Below are 14259 nucleotides of genomic sequence, written 5' to 3' on the forward strand. Positions count from 1 at the left end.
GTTAAATATCTCTTGTATATCCACAGAAAATGATTTTGGTTTTTTTAATAAGAAAAATAAAGATAAATATTGAAGAGGATAAAACTACAAGCTCTTATAGAGCCTTCACTTCCTACCAGGGGTTCTTTTCCTTTAAATTCTTGATATAAATTTGTCAGTTCACCTGAGGATTAGTGTCCATTACTAATGTTACCTTTTCAAAATTTAGGGCAGGCTAATAAATAGTCTTCTTTCCTCTGTAGTCCTTGCCAGAAAATAAGTTATCTATACAAAGTTCTGGCCAAATTGGACACACAAAAAGGCTACCCCTCGTTGTGTTGTGCTTACTATTTATAGCATCTGGAGCTTTTTTCTCTTTCACTGCATCATTGGTCAGCATGCTGCCTACATAGCAAAATTATGTCACAGCTTTTTGCTCTGCATTACAAATATGAATTTTTGGTTGTGTGTATAGGCTTCAGTTTTATTTAGCTGAGGATGCCCTAGTATGAGCCATTCTCCACTGCCATGGAGTAAACTAAAGGAGGAATAGTCCTGTTCAACTGGGCCTAGTCCTGTTCAACTTGTTCTATGCAGCCATGCTGGAGGGTGGAGCAACTTAGCTACAAGTGCTAGAGAATACACTTTCGAAACTCTTTCAGTTTCGCATCATCCAAACTTCTGGCAGCAGTCATTCAAAAATTACTGTACTAGATGACTACACCCTAGAAGCCCACACCAGGGAAGATATTAAATTAATAGTAAACCATTTCACTGAATTAGCCAGGTGATACAGTTAGACAATAAATCTAATTGAATGGATGCATTTCCTCTAGCTGCATTTACCAGGCCTTAAAATCAGAAGAAGTGCTATGGTAAAGAACTGAGAACAGATGAGTAATTTCAAAGTGTGTGACCCGAGGAAATCTAAATATTAAGATAATGTTAAAAATACAGATGTTTTCTCATTTGATTTATGTTCTCTCTACACAGTTTTGAATCCTAATGTCACTTGTTCCATAGTAGCATAGCATATTACAAAAGGGTACTCTAAGGGACCAAATCAGAAAAACCACTGTGCTTGTAAATTGATTCCCATAAACCTCATTTGTGGGGAATAATTTACAAAGAAAAAGAACCCAATCTCCTAGTGGTGAGAAAGAGGTAACTTGTAAAACAGAGAGGCTCACTTAAAAAACCTTGTTCTTTGGAGTCTATAATGAGATGATAATAGTATTTAAATCACCCTTGCTTATTAAAAAAACTACAGATTAGCAGTTAAATCTATTCCTGTTACAACCATTACATATACTCAAGTACTTTAAAAAAATTCTCATTTATTTTCATTTCTGAGTTTAGATTTTCTTCCCAATAAAGGGCATGTCTTATATACATTGACCTTTAGTACATTAGTTAAGTGTGTCAGAGTTGAATATGTCTTGCCTGACATATTCCCCATCATCAGTAGATTAAAGTAGGACCGCATGTAGATGTGACTGCATTCAAACCATGTTAAACCATGGTGCTTGAAAGGGACCTCGAGTTAGTTTTCTGGTTCTATGGAAAATTCTTTCAAATTCAACATGCTTTGAGCACCATGCAAAGTCCATGAGATACTATATAGGCAGAGGACATACAAATTGTTATAAACCCCTTTAAAAACTGGCAATGAGTTGAAAGAATAATGATGTTCTCATCAGCATTCTCCGTACCTTCAGTCAAAGCTTATCATTGAAAACACAGATACGAGAGCTATCACCAGACCACAGATCTCCCCATCTTCAAAATCTTTCTAAAATTCCTTCACCAGGAAATATTTCCCAAATAATATTCTTCTCCCCTGGTCATATCCTTCCAACTCCCATCTCCAAACCTAAGAAGTAATAGTTACTTATATCCCTCAAGTATATATCAATTTATATAATCTACTATTTAAGCACTTCTTTATCTTTCCATTCTTTTGTTCTAATCAGTTGTATCTGTTTTTCTTATTTGCAAATACCTTTGTGTCTTTCTGATTCCCTTCTCCCTTGCTAGATTATAAACTCCTTAAAGTCAAACAGCATGTCTTTTACCTCTATTGTAGTCTCCCAGGAGTTTAGTACAGTACATTATGTGCACTCAGCAATAATGGGGAGACAATGGAGTCTCCCGCTAAGAATAGCAGATGCGCCTTCAGGTCCAAACGCTGGTGCAAAGGAATTGATTATAACATGATTGGTTTACATGGTTCGCCTTTCTCACCCCTACCAGTCATATTCTCTCTGGGGCAACGAGTGAATAGGCAGGCAAGAGTTCAGCACATTGCTAAGTGCACACAGAGACTTCTCACATATGGAACCAATTTATGGCTGAAATGACCATAGCCTGGTGCCAATAGAAGCAGCGTGGCTTAGTGGAAAGAGCATAGGCTTGGGAGTCAGAGGTCGTGGGTTCTAATCCCTGCTTTACCACTTGTCAGCTGTGTGACTTTGGGCAAGTCACTTAACTTCTCTGGGCCTCAGTTACTTCATCTGTAAAATGGGGATTAAGACTGTGTACCCCACATGGGACAACCTGATTAGCTTGTATCTACCCCAGCACTTAGAACAGTGCTTGGCACATAGTAAGCACTTAACAAATGCCATCATTATGATTGTTATTATTATTAATGTTGTAGTCATTGCCGTCCACGTTAAGCTAGTTACTTTTGAGAATTCTTGCTGGGTCTGTCCACCTTGCAGAATACCATAGGTGGTTCTTTGGTCATAAACCTTCACCGTCAATGACATAGTCCCAGGAGCTAGATATGGTTCTAGGTAGCAGAATTAAGTGATGTTATTCTATAAATGATGTATTATACATTATTTATATTAATGTCTGTCTCTCGCTTCAGACTGTAAGCTCATTGTGGGCAGGGAATGTGCCTACCAACTCTGTTGTATGAGAAGCAGCATGGCGTAGTGGATAGAGTATGGGGCTGGGAGTCGGTTCTAATCCCAGCTTTTCCACTTGTCTGCTGGGTGACCTTCGGCAAGTCACTTCACTTCTCTATACCTCATTTACTCTGTGAAATGAGGATTGAGACTATGAGCCCCATGAGGGACAGGGACTGTGTCCAGCCCAATTTACTTGTATCTACCTCAGCTTTTAGTACAGTGCCTGGCACATAGTAAGTGCTTAACAAATACCACAATTATTATTACTCTTCTGAGTGCTTAGTGCAGTGCTCTGCACATAGTAAGAACTCAATAAATATCATCGATTGATTGATTGATTGATTGATTAGGTGGTTACAACTATGACAGTTGTAAACTACTGGACATTGGAGCCTGATCATTTTCCTTTTTCATGCATTTATTGCACAGTTTTGTGCAGAACACTGTACTAAGTGCTTGGGAGAGTACAATACAATAATAAACAGTCTGGAGGGAGGAAAACATATTAATAGAAATAAATTACAGATATGTATATAAGTGCTGTGGGGCTGGGGTGGGGGGGAGAACAAGGGGAGCAAGTCAGGGTGAAGCAGAAAGTAGTGGGAGAAGAGGAAATGGGGGTCTTATTCAGGGAAGGTCTCCTGGAGGAGATGTGCCTTCAATAAGGCTTTGAAGGAGGGGAGAGTAATTGTTGGATACGAAGAGGGAGGGCATTCTAGGCAAGAGGCAGGACGTGGGCGAGGTGTCGGTATTGAAATAGATGAGATCGAGGCACCATGAGAAGGTTGGCATTAGAGGAGCAAAGTGTGTGGGCTGGGTTGTAGTAGGAGAGTAGCGAGGTAAGGTAGGAGGGGGCAAGGTGATGAAATGCTTTAAAGACGAGAGTGAGGAATCTTTGATGCCGAGGTGGATTGACAACCCCTGGGGATTTTTGAAGACTGGGGTGCTACGTTCTGAACGTTTCTCTACGAAAAAAACCGTTATCTTTCGTGCTATATCTGTGTTTTTATTATTTTTCCCCTTATGTGGCTGTTACCAACCCCTTGCTCCACTTTATTCTTAGATTGTGAGGCCCCCTGGAGACCAGGTACAATGTCTAATTTCACCCATTTATTTTTTCCAATACATTGTACAATGCTTTGCATCCAGTAGGTGCTTAATAAACACTGTCACTACTACTCGCATTAAGCCCTTGTAGCTGATGAAAAAATTTAGCTGTGTGTAGGGTTTCCTGGGGAGAAGGCTGAATAACTTCGATTCCAAAAGAAGTCCTATTCGAGTAGGACACACAGGAGCTCATTGTGGGCAGGAATATGCCTGTTATACTGTTGTACTGTACTGTCCCAAGCGCTTAGTACAGTGCTCTGCACACAGTAAGCCATTCAATAAATACGACTGATACTGATTGTCCAATTCCCGAAGAGACAGCAGTTGCACCCTGAGTGTTAGAACAGCCCTATCTAAAAATACATTGATCATCTTTAAAGTCTAAGCAGAGGTGTCTTAGAGAACATTTCATCATCCAAGAGTGGGACTTGAAAGATGTAGGCATTTCTGCAGTCAGGTGAGGTACCAAGTGATGAACTGACCGTCCGCTCCTATGCTCCACATGAGAAACAATACAACCAATGCATTGAAAAGTGTCTGATGGCAAAAACACAACAATGATCTTCTGAACCATTTTTGTAGCACTTAGAAGCTTAGTGCAGTGCTCTGTGCAAAATAGGCATTCAATAAATACCGTTGATTGATGAAGGAAGGCCTTTAAGCATAAAAAATGTGAGGATGCATCCAAGGTTCCAACTTTTGAGGACGTTATTACCTAAAAGCCATGGAAAATGGTAAAGGACTCGGGTTTGGTGGCATTCCCGCAGAACCTTCAAGCAGGGAAGGGGCTGAATGCTCCGACATCTGCACTGGCTTGTTCTCAACATTTGGAACACCGAAGAAATGCCCCCGGACTTCAAAGATGCCACCAGGATCACCATCGTCCCAAAGAAAGGAAGGAGCCCGCTCTGTGGTAACGGCAGTGGAATCGCCATGTTTCCATTGCCGATAAGATTCTAACCAAAGTCCTCAACAGCCTATTTAAAGAATAGAGCGGTATTTAGACCTGAATCGCCTGGCGACTTCATAGCAAAATGGAGGAGAGCAGATCTAATCAATGTAAAATGACCGATATAGGAAATCTATAGGGAACACCCCAAGATAGCTATACTATAGTCGTAGACTGCAGTAAGCAGCGTGGCTTAGTGGAAAGAGCACGGGTTTGGGGGTTAGAGGTCTTGGGTTCTAATCCCGCCTCTGTCACTTGTCAGCTGTGTGACTTTGGGCAAGTCACTTCACTTCTATGTGCCTCAGTTACCTCATCTGTAAAAGGGGGATAAAGCCGGTGAGCCCCACGTGGGACAACCTGATTACCTGTGATCTACCCCCAGCGCTTAGAACAGTGCTTGGCACATAGTAAGTGCTTAACAAATACCATTATTAGTAAAGCATTTGACATTATCAGAAGAACCAGACTGGTAATTATTAAACAGATGTGGCGGGCTACCCTGAGAAGCTCATTAGGCCATTCCATGATAGCTTTGCCGACCAAGTTAGATTTGAGGTGCCCTGTCTGACCTTTTCCCATCACCATTCATTCATTCATTCATTCAATCGTAGGACAGTGGCTCCCTAAGGAGTTAACAACGTGTCAACCGTCACCCATCAACAACTAAGGATTTGACTGCGCTCGCCTATTCACTCCGGGCAGACGCTTTAATGACTCGCCAATCGCAGCTAAGAATTTGTGGATTCCCCCTAGCTGGGAGCTGCTGAGGTGACACTAGAGGAATTTGCCACAGCCCACTGAGTCTACAGATCAGCTGCTGCAGCTCAGGACTTTCTTTCTCGTACGTGCTTCAGCTCCCTCTCTCTGGTCACCCCTCCCCCCAGCACTTTTCTTCTTTTTTTGGTATTTGTTAAGCGCTATGTGCCAAGCACTATTCTAAGCACTGGGGTAGATACAAGGTAATCAGGTTGTCCCACGTGAGGCTCACAGTCTTACTCCCCATTTTACAGATGAGGTAACTGAGGCATAGAGAAGTGAAGTGACTTGCCCGAAGTCACACAGCTGACAAGTGGCAGAGCCGGGATTCGAGCCCATTCATTCGTTCAATAGTATTTATTGAGCGCTTACTATGTGCAGAGCACTGAACTAAGCGCTTGGGATGAACAAGTCGGCAACAGATACAGTCCCTGCCGTTTGACGGGCTTACAGTCTAATCGGGGGAGACGGACAGACGAGAACAATGGCAATAAATAGAGTCAAGGGGAAGAACATCTCGTAACTAAATAGAATCGAGGCGATGTACAATTCATTAACAAAATAAATAGGGTAATGGAAATATATACAGTTGAGCGGACGAGTACAGTGCTGAGGGCATGGGAAGGGAGAGGGGGAGGAGCAGAGGGAAAGGGGGAAAAGAGGGTTTAGCTGCGGAGAGGTGAAGGGGGGGTGGTAGAGGGAGTAGAGGGAGAAGAGGAGCTCAGTCTGGGAAGGCCTCTTGGAGGAGGTTTTAAGTAGGGTTTGGAAGAGGGGAAGAGAATCAGTTTGGCGGAGGTGAGGAGCGAGGGCGTTCCGGGACCGCGGGAGGACGTGGCCCGGGGGTCGACGGCGGGATAGGCGAGACAGAGGGACGGTGAGGAGGTGGGCGGCAGAGGAGCGGAGCGTGCGGGGTGGGCGGTAGAAAGAGAGAAGGGAGGAGAGGTAGGAAGGGGCAAGGTGATGGAGAGCCTTGAAGCCTAGAGTGAGGAGTTTTTATTTGGAGCGGAGGTTGATAGGCAACCACTGGAGGTGTTTAAGAAGGGGAGTGACATGCCCAGATCGTTTCTGCAGGAAGATGAGCCGGGCAGCGGAGTGAAGAATAGACTGGAGCGGGGCGAGAGAGGAGGAAGGGAGGTCAGAGAGAAGGCTGACACAGTAGTCTAGCCGGGATATAACGAGAGCCCGTAGCAGTAAGGTAGCCGTTTGGGTGGAGAGGAAAGGGCGGATCTTGGCGATATTGTAGAGGTGAAACCGGCAGGTCTCGGTAACGGATAGGATGCGTGGGGTGAACGAGAGGGACGAGTCAAGGATGACACCGAGATTGCGGGCCTGAGGGACGGGAAGGATGGTCGTGCCATCCACGGTGATAGAGAAGTCTGGGAGAGGACCGGGCTTGGGAGGGAAGATGAGGAGCTCAGTCTTGCTCATGTTGAGTTTTAGGTGGAGGGCCGACATCCAGGTGGAGACGTCCTGGAGGCAGGAGGAGATGCGACCCTGAAAGGAGGGGGAGAGGACAGGGGCGGAGATGTAGATCTGCGTGTCATCTGCGTAGAGATGGTAGTCGAAGCCGTGAGAGCGAATGAGTTCACCGAGGGAGTGAGTGTAAATGGAGAACAGAAGAGGGCCAAGAACTGACCCTTGAGGAACTCCAACAGTTAAAGGATGGGAGGGGGAGGAGGCGCCAGCGAAGGAGACCGAGAATGACCGGCCAGAGAGGTAAGAGGAGAACCAGGAGAGGACAGAGTCCGTGAAGCCAAGGTGAGATAAGGTATGGAGGAGGAGGGGATGGTCGACAGTGTCAAAGGCAGCAGAGAGGTCAAGGAGGATTAGAATGGAGTAGGAGCCATTGGATTTGGCAAGAAGGAGGTCATGGGTGACCTTAGAGAGAGCAGTCTCGGTAGAGTGGAGGGGACGGAAGCCAGATTGGAGGGGGTCTAGGAGAGAATGGGAGTTAAGGAATTCTAAACATCGATTGTAGACGACTCGTTCTAGGATTTTGGAAAGGAAGGGTAGTTGGGAGATAGGGCGATAACTGGAAGGGGAAGTGGGGTCAAGAGCGGGTTTTTTTTATGATGGGGGAGACGTGGGCATGTTTGAAGGCAGCGGGGAAGGAGCCATTAGAGATTGAGTGGTTAAAAATAGAAGTTAAGGAAGGAAGGAGGGCAGGGGCGATGGTTTTAATAAGGTGAGAGGGAATGGGGTCCGAGGCGCAGGTGGAGGGGGTGGCACTTGCGAGGAGGGAGGAGATCTCCTCTGAGAATACTGCAGTGAAGGATGGAAAAGTAGGGGAGAGGGTTGGTGGGGGGGAGGGGAGAGGTGGAGGGGTGACTTTGGGGAGCTCAGACCTGACTGTGTTGATTTTCGTGAGGAAATAGGTGGCCAGATCATTGGGGGTGAGAGATGGGGGAGGGGGAGGAACGTAGTTTGCCGTCGACTTGAGAACAGCCGAGCTGAAGGAGCTGGGAAAGGTACTCGTTCAGCGGAGGATCGGTTTTGAGTCCTGAGCTCCCTGCAACCTGGTGAATAGTTCTTCCATGCACGTGTCGGATACACCAGAGTTAGCAGCCTTTTGGCCACCGACCGCCGACTTTAGTGGCTTTTTGGCCGCCGACCGCCGACTCATCCACGCCGAGACCAGCCCCCCTCTCCCGGGAAGCTGAGCCTTGTCATCGCCCGGACCCTTGGAGCCATTACCTCGAGGGCTCGGGATCTCTGCTCCCCTGAGGCGCAGCCTCGGCCCGCCCGGCCCCGATTCCCGACAAGCCCCGCCCTTCGCCTGCCGCTCGCCGACTCATCTGCGCCTCCTCCACCTCCCCCGGGGAGCTGAGCCTCGGACCGCCCGGACCCGCGCCCGCCTCATCCTTTCCCAACCTGGACCTCCGCACCCCCGCTCGGGAACTCCGACACTAAGGATCTTCGCCCCCGCAGACCCCCAGCCACCAGTTCCCCTTCCACCCCCACCTGCTCGGGCCCGGGGACATTGCGCTCCCCTTCTCGGCCCTGGGGACATTGTGCTCCCCTGCTCGGCCCCAAGGACATTGTGTCCTCGGGGGACATTGTGTCCCCCTGCTCGGGCCCGGGGACATTGTGCTCCCCAACCGCTCCCCCACTCCGCCCGAGGCGGCCATTTTGGGAAGCCCCCACTCTGCCTGAGGCGGCCATTTTGGGAAGGCCTCACTCCCTCTTCCCTCTTGAGGTGATTCATCTCTCCCGCCCCCGCCCCGGGCGACGACGTCCTTGTTCTCACCATGTTACCTTACCTTAGCCGCCGCCTACGGCCGCCACCCACCCCGGACAACCTCAGGGCCCCCCCGCCTACACAGGGACATTTGGTCATGAGCTCTGGGACTCTCTCGGCTGCTGGCCGCTTGACTTTGAGTCTGATTGGGTAGGGTCGGCTTGTCCCCCGACCCTGGTCATCGCCTGCTTATTAACACTATTGTAGTGTGCCTTACTGTAGCATGTTGCTATATTAGCGATCTCGCTTGTTATTGTTTATTGTCGTCAGACTTTGAGTTTGATCAGGTCGCCCCTTAATCGAGTCTACCCCCGACCCTGGTCATCGCCCTTTTATTAACACGACTATATTGTATCATACTGTATCATGTTGCTATATTAGCACTACCGTATTGTATCATACTGTATCATGTTGCTATATTACCGATTTCGTTTATTACTGTTTATTATTGTCAGTGCTGCCACCCACCTCTCTGGCCTCGCCATGTCCCTCCTCCCCCTCTCCCCCCTCCCGCCCCTTCCTATCCTCCCCTTCCCCTTCCCCTCTCTCGCTCAGCTCTTTCCCGCTCTCTCCTCTGTCTCCTCCCCCCCTCCCCTCCCCCGCCCTAGAACCCCACTTTACCAGCGCCATCCCTCTTCCCCCTCCCCCTACTCTTCCCCCCACCAAACCCCCTCTTCACCCCCTCCCCCCTTCTCTCTTCCCCACCCATGCCCCATCCCAGTCCTCTTGTCCCACCGCCACCCCTCATCCCCCTCTCCTCGTCCAGGGCCCCGCCACCTCCTTCCCATCCAAACCCTCCCCTCCCCCCGCCCCTCCCCCCCTCCTCCCCTTGCACCCACAGCTACTTTCAAGTGTGGCCTCTGGAACCCCCGCTCTACTACAGGTAAGCTACCTTTCGTCCATGACCTTTTCCTCTCCCGCTCTCTCCTCCTCCTCGCCCTTTCAGAAACGTGGCTCTCTCCCGAAGACACGGTCTCCGCCGCCGCTCTCTCCAGCGGAGGCCTCTCCTTCTCCCACTCCCCCAGACTCACCGGTAAGGGAGGAGGCGTCGGCTTCCTCCTCTCGCCCCGTTGCCGCTTCCGCACTATCCCTCCTCCCCCCTCCCTCTCCTTCCCCTCCTTCGAAGCCCATATCATTCGCCTCTACCACCCCCTCCAGATACTTGTCGCTGTCATCTACCGCCCTCCCGGTCCCACCTCCGACTTCTTCAACCACCTTGACCCCTTTCTCACCTTCCTTCTCTCCTTCTCTCTTCCCACTCTGATCCTTGGAGACTTCAACATCCATACGGATGTACCCGACGACTCCTCTGCCGCCCGCCTGCTATCCCTCCTCGACTCTGCCGACCTCCTGCTCCACCATACCGCGCCCACTCACCGACTCAGTCACACCCTCGATCTCGTCATCTCCTACCGCTGCACTATCTCCTCACTCACCAACTCTGAAATCCCTCTCTCTGACCATAACCTTCTCACCTGCCTCATCTCTCACACTCCCTCCCCCTGCAAATCTTCGCTACTGCCCCACAGAGACCTCCGCTCTCTCGATCCCATCCGTCTTTCCAATAGCATCTCTCCTCACCTCGCCGCCCTGTCCTCTCTTCCCACTCTCGATGATCGGGTCTCCGCTCTCAACTCCACCCTCTCTACTCATCTCGACTCTCTCGCCCCCCTTTCCCTCCGCCGCTCTCGCTCCACTAACCCACAGCCCTGGATCACCTCCTCTGTCCGCCTCCTACGCTCCTATGCTCGAGCTGCCGAAGCCCACGATCTCTGACTCCCAAGCCCGGGCTCTTTCCACTAAGCCACGCTGCTTCTCCACCCCCCTCCCCACAGAGCGGCCCTTCTTAGGGCACTCTCATCCAACCCCTCCCCACTGCCCCATCCATCCTGACCTAGCGTCACCTCTCGCCCCCCTCCCTCCGCACTGGTATTCATTCATTCATTCAATCGTATTTATTGAGCGCTTCCTGTGTGCAGAGCATTGCACTGAGCGCTTGGAAAATACAATTCAGCAACAAATAGACACAATCCCTACCCAACAATAGGCTCACAGTCTAGAAGTGGGGAGACAGACAACAAAACAAAACAAGTAAACAGGCATCAATAGCATCAATATAAATAAATAGAATTATAGATATTTACACATCATTAATCAAATAAATAAGATAATAAACATGTACATATATACACAAGTGCTGTGGGGCGGGGAGGGGAGTAGGGCAGAGGGAGGAAGTCGGGGCGATGGGGAGGGGAGGAGGAGCAGAGGAAAAGGGGGGCTCAGTCTGGGAAGGCCTCCTGGAGGAGGTGAGCTTTCGTAGGACTTTGATGGGGGGGAAGTGTGCTAGTTTGGCGGATGTGAGGAGGGAGGGCATTCCAGGCCAGAGGTAGGACGTGGGCCAGGGGTTGACGACGGGAAAGGCAAGAATGAGACAAGCTCACCTCTTTTCAACCCCTTCCTACTGTTCTCACCATCCTCAGCCCACGCACCCTCCCCACAGCTTCAATCAAGCAGGGCCTGTGGAACCCCCGCTCCATCATGGGGAAGCTTCCCATCATTACTGACCTGTTCCTGGACCAATCACTCCTCCTTCCCATCACTGAAACCTGGTTCTCCCCAGACTACACAATCTCCCCTGCTGCTCTCTCCAGAGGGGGCCTCATCTTCCCCCACTTCCTCAGCCTCACTGGGAAAGGAGGAGGTGTTGGCTTCCTTCTCGCGCCCCAATGCGGCTTTAGCACCATTCCACCCCTCCCCCTATCCCTTTCTTTCCCTTCCTTCTAAACTCATATAATCCACCTCTACCACCCACTCCAGATTCTAGTAACGGTCCATCTACCGCCCCGAGGTTCCATCGCCTTACTTAAAAATCACCTCCTCCAAGAGGCCTTCCCAGACTGAGCTCCTCTTCCCCCTCTACTCCCTCTGCCATCCCCCCTTTACCTCTCCGCAGCTAAAGCCTCATTTTCCCCTTTTCCCTCTGCTCCTCCACCTCTCCCTTCCCATCCCCACAGCACTGTACCCGTCTGCTCAACTGTATATATTTTCGTTACCCTATTTATTTTGTTAATGAATTGTACATCGCCTTGATTCTATTTAGTTGCCATTGTTTTTACGAGATGTTCTTCCCCTTGACGCTGTTTAGTGCCATTGTTCTTGTCTGTCCGTCTCCCCCGATTAGACTGTAAGCCCGTCAAACGGCAGGGACTGTCTCTATCTGTTGCCGACTTGTTCATCCCAAGCGCTTAGTACAGTGCTCTGCACATAGTAAGCGCTCAATAAATACTATTGAATGAATTGAATGAATGAATCGCCAACTTCTTTAACCATTTTGATACCTTTCTCACATTCCTTCTCTCTTTCTCCATGCTTAAATTGATTCTTGGGGACTTCATTATCCACAAAGATGTTCCTGATGACCCTTCCACTGCCCACCTTCTATCACTCTTCAACTCACTGACCTCCTACTCCACCCCACCTCACCCACTCACCAACTTGGACACACACTCTGGATCTCATCTCTAGCCACTGCACAATCTCTCCCCTGACCAACTCTGAAATCCTTCTATCTGATCACAACCTCCTCACCTGCCTTCTCTCTCACACATCTCCTCACTGTAAATCTGTACCGTTTTCCCACAAAGACGTCCTATCTTTTGACCATCCAATTTTCTCAATTTATCATGCTTCATTTAGCGTCCATACCCAAACTACCTTCCCTTGATGACCAAAATGACGCTTTCAACAGCACTCTCAACTCACTCGCTCCTCTATCCTTTTGTCGATCTCGTACCACTAATCCACAGCTGTGGATCACTTTCAGAGCCCGCCTCCCTTGCTCTTCTGCCCGAGTTGCAGGGCGCTGTTGGCAGAAATCTAGACATCAGGCCGACTTCATCCACTTCAACTTTATCCTTTCATACTTTAACTCTGCTCTCTCCTCTGACCAGCAAAATCATTTCTCCATGCTTATTGACACCCATGCCCATCACCCTCGCCAGTTGTTCCAGACGTTTAATTTCCTCCTCAAACCCACTGTCCCTATCCCTTGTCGCCAATGACCTGGCCACCTATTTTCTTAAGAAAATTGACACTAAGAGGCGTGATCTTCCTAAAATCTCCCCTGCCCTTCCCAAGTCCCTTCCCCCTCCTGCTCCTTCTTCAACTCTCCCATCTTTCCCAGCAGTATCTCTAGGGGAGATCTCCTGCCTTCTTTCAAAATTCACCCCCTCCACCTGCACGTCCAACTCCATTTCTTCGCAAAATCAAAATACTTGCCCCCTTCCTTCTTCTCTCCTTAGAGACATCTTCAATTGTCCAATCTCTAATGGCTTCTTTCCAACTGCTTTCAAACATGCTCATATTTCCCCTATTGTAAAAAAAAACCCTCCTTTGACCCCACGGATCCCCCCAGTTATTGCCCCATCTCCCTCCTAGAATTCCTCTCCAAACTCCTTGAACGAGTTGTTTACACCCTGTGTCTCAAGTTCCTCTCCTCCAATTCTCTCCTTGACCCCTTCCAATCAGGCTTCCATCTACGTCACTCCACAGAAACCGCCCTCTCAAAGGTCACCAATGATCTCCTTCTTGCCAAATCCAATGGCCTCTACTCCATCCTAATCCTCCTCGACCTCTCAGCTGTCTTTAACACTGTCAACTACCCCCCTTTCCTGGAAACAGTATCCAATAAGCGCTTAGTACAGTGCTCTTCACACAGTAAGTGCTAATAAATATGATTGAATGAATGAATGAACCTCAGCTTCACTGACACTGTCCTCTCCTGGTTCTCCTCCTATCTCTCTGGCCACTCATTCTGAGTCTCCTCCTCTGCTTCCCACCTCCTAACTGTGGGGGTCCCTCCAGGTTTAATTCTGGGTTCCCTTCTATTCTCCATCTATACCCACTCCCTTGGAGAACCCATTTGCTCATATGGTTTCAGCTACCACTCCTATGTGGATGATATCCAAATCTATACCTCCAATCCTGATCTCTCTCCCTCTCTGCAGTCTCACATTTCCTCCTGCCTTCAAGTCATCTCTACTTGGATGCCCTCCCATCATCTCAAACTTAACATGTCAAAAAACAGTTCTTAGCTTCCCATCCAAACCCTGTCCTCCCCCTGACTTTCACCACCATCCTTCCTGTCTAACAAGCCAGTAACCTTGGGGTTATCTTTGACTCCTCTCTCTCATTAAACCCACATATTCAATCCATCACTAAATCCCATTGGTTACACCTTCACAATATTGCTAAAATCTGCCCTTTCCTCTCCATCCAAGCTGCTACCACCTTAAACACTTTTCCTATCCCGA

Source organism: Ornithorhynchus anatinus, chromosome X1 (assembly GCF_004115215.2).
Source record: "Ornithorhynchus anatinus isolate Pmale09 chromosome X1, mOrnAna1.pri.v4, whole genome shotgun sequence".
In the NCBI taxonomy this organism is placed as follows: domain Eukaryota; kingdom Metazoa; phylum Chordata; class Mammalia; order Monotremata; family Ornithorhynchidae; genus Ornithorhynchus; species Ornithorhynchus anatinus.